This window comes from Apis dorsata, unplaced genomic scaffold, assembly GCF_000469605.1.
Source record: "Apis dorsata unplaced genomic scaffold, Apis dorsata 1.3 scaffold_254, whole genome shotgun sequence".
Lineage (NCBI taxonomy): Eukaryota > Metazoa > Arthropoda > Insecta > Hymenoptera > Apidae > Apis > Apis dorsata.
The window spans coordinates 213,882-217,364 of NW_006263532.1; the positions used below are offsets into that span (position 1 = coordinate 213,882).

Here is a 3,483-nt window from a genome sequence, read left to right on the forward strand (position 1 = left end):
CGAATTTGGCGACGATCGTCGTTTCACGACGTCGAACGTAACCGTCGAACGTGACGTTTACCTATTCTCGCTTCTTCCACCCAGTTTCCTGATGACGTATGCATGAAATTGCAGGCTAGTTTATCGGCCGCCCCGCGCAGTCGATGCAAATTGTGACAGGGGGAGGCGACCGTGTGCGTTCACGCCTCGCCCTCTCCTCCTCATTCGTCGTGACTCGGCCACGATTTTCGTTCGAGACTAAATTTATCGAATCGACATCGACATCGAGGAATGGGCCGGAAGAGTTTATTTAGGTATAATCTGAAATTTCATTAGTTAAATGGACTGTTAACTCGGTCCGAGAAAGCTTCGAATGTTGAGTACGTAAATTTGTGGCTAATAGGAGGATCGGTTGATTTATCGAGGGCTGAAATAAGAAATAGTGCATTTCTCTTCTTTCTTTCTTTTGTGTTAAGGAGGATAAATTTTTTAAAAGGAGGAAATGATACGTGGAAGTGTTTCGAGGGATCGAAAATTGAAATTGTATTACGTGTGAAAGTTGTGCGCGTGTCAATTATCGTCTCGAGAATTGTCGTTTCTCGACGCCTACCTCACCGGTTTTCCCGGTGCCGGATCAGGATTGTGTCACCGCGGGTGATCACGTAACGCCGCAGGTGTGCCAAACATTTTTCAGGAAACGTGAGCCAAAATTATACGAAATCTCCAGCGGTGAAACGTCCCTTCTGTAAATTTCCTCCTCCTCCTCCTTCTCTCTCTTTCTCTCTCTCGCTCCACCATCTTAAACTCTCGTGGAAGTCCTGCGGACACGTCGTTGTTACGCGACTACCGAAACTTACGTCTTTATGCCCGAGGACAAACCTCGAATACGTTACGCGAGATACATTTCTAATTAAGGGAAATAGGTTGTGCAGAAACTTTATGCTCGGTATACGTATATTAATCATGATAATATGAATTTCTTCGTCATCGTTATATATTCATTTTATAGATAACAGAAATTGATACGTTTTATCGTCACGATAATGATTGTCGTAATAATTATAGCTGTAGCCAGTATAAAAATTAATGGATAAAGTAAAAAGTATTTTTTTTTATCGATAAAAATAAATTTATGAAACCATAATTATTCTTTCGTCCTATCGTTTCACACGAATTAATTTTCACTACGGTTGTTGTAATGATTATAATACGATGAATGATAAATAATAAATAAATGTAAAAGTTAATAACCCTGGTGAAAGTAAAAAAAAAAGATCGAATCATCGTTCGTTATCATATGGGAAAAATGATTTATACACAGAACTGTGTGAATAATTATGATCTCGAGATTGATGAATAATTAATGAAAGGAAAAAAAAAAAGAATTTTTTTTTTTTTTTCATGCTTACACTTGAACAAATCCGTGTACGGAATGAAATTTCACGCAATGTCGCGCCTCGAACGAAACCAATGAAACGTTCGACGTGATCCCGCAACTGCATTAACGCGGCTCCCGATTTATTTATTTACAAAAACGTGATTCGAACGAGGAAAAAAAAGTCCGGCGCGGCGGAAATGTTTTCGATAACCGGGCGAACGAAATAAAAAAAAAAAAAAAAAAAAAAAAAAAAAAAAAAAAAAAAAAAAAAGGGAAAAAAAAAGCGGGGCGGCGGGAAAAGGTTTCAAAAACCGGGGAAAAAAAAAAAAAAAAAAAAAAAAAAAAAAAGGAAAAAAAATAAAAGGGAAATTCGATGGAGGGAAACGGGTTGGGCGATTACGATTCGTAATTTCGATTCAATTTCCATAAATTCTAGTTAAAGTTTTATTTTTAATCCTCTCATTTGCAATCAATCGTAAATACAATTACCGTCACCGATGGAACAAACGAACAGTCCCGTCCAACAATTATTGACTGGTGGTTATCGATACTGGCCGGAATGAAATTTTTGAAGGCAGTCTGCCGATAAATTCAGATTAATCGATGTAGTACATATGGATATATATATATCGTATTCAGAGAAAAAATGATGGAGCGGGTTCCACGATTCTATCACAGCCAGTCAAGAATTTTTAAGAATTCAAAAATTAAAAATCATCGGAAATGATGAATTAAACTCCCCCTTAATTTCACCGATGAAATCACCGGTGGAAAATAAATTTTAGGTATACAGGTATTATATTTCTTGTAACACGTTTTCACGGCATCAAAGAATAGGGCACATTATTTACGATAATAAAAACAAGATCCAATCTTATGAAAAATAATAGCGGAACTGGCGCGCATCAATACGCTCATCTCGAATCGATCCATCGACGACGATTCGTGCAGGTGTTCCAAATAATTCTCTGCCACGGGATACCCGAACGCCGCGTGAGTCGAAATTACACGAAATCTCCAACAGAGAGAGAGAGAGAGACAGAGAGAGAGAGAGATCGTCGATTCCTCGATCTCGTTTCCCTTTCCATTCCTTCTCCACCTCTCATCGATTCTCAGTTGGCAAACGTTGTTTGGTTTCGCGATTCGGGACACAATACGGGATATATCTTTCACAGGTAAGCGGAGGAGTAGTTTCAAATATTTTCGTAATAATGTTGGGCCAAGGGGGTGGGTCGACGGTGACAGAGGCAACAACGGGATATGTCTCAATGTTTTGGTCCTTTCGTTCAGCTGTCCCCATTGTGGATAGGGAAATTAACAATGGGGCACGGCTCGAATGACGTTTTTCTCCAAGTGTATACCTGCAAACGAGAGGAGGTCCCCCACACCGGCACGGAGGTCCCATTCTCGAAACGATCTCGACCGCTTTTAGTGACACTTAAGTGATCGTCCGTGGCATCAGTTTGCTCTTTTGTGGCCTCCACGTTTTCGGATATACGCGCCACCACGCTTCTGCCGCGCCGAGGGATATGCTGGAAGATGGATACCTTCCTGGTGGCGCGAACAATGGCGGCAGAGTCGTTCTGCTCGACGAACTTTTAATAGATTTGTTGTTGCTCGCTAGCGAAGCGACCGGAAGGGCTCGACCAAGGGAAACCGAGGCTTCTCTCTTCTTCTTATTCTTACCTCGAATCGATGTAGCACTTGTAAATGGCTGTTCGACAGCGCAAGATCCTTGTTTTTTCGCTCGGAATGAACCGCAACAAAGAAGCGTTTATTCTGCGTTGGCAACCCTCTGCTTAATTCCATTATTCGTTGACAAGTTTGGACATTCTTTAAATCGAAGAGTTAATAAAAAAGGAACGATCCTCCTCGGTTCTTCTATCCTTTCTCCACTCTTCTCTATCCTTCTCGTTATACCAACATAAACTATTATGGTATCCCGACCAGTATTCTCTTGGAATTCCGTTAAAAATAATAATTTGTTCGCTCTTCGAAAAATCTTAGAGTCCAGAGTTCAGTTCTCAGAGTATAATAATAATAACCGCGAGAGCAAGGTTCGTTTAATTTTCTAATATTCGAATCGCGTGTAGCATTAAAAATATTGGCGAAAAAAAAAAAAAAAA

The 3,483-nt window shown here is 40.2% G+C and overlaps 1 long non-coding RNA gene across 1 annotated transcript in view; it reads left to right on the forward strand.

Moving 5' to 3' along the window:
- The window catches only part of LOC102676559, a 19,995-nt gene that overhangs the window by 5,303 nt on the left and 11,209 nt on the right, over positions 1 to 3,483 (forward strand). The window lies entirely within an intron of this gene.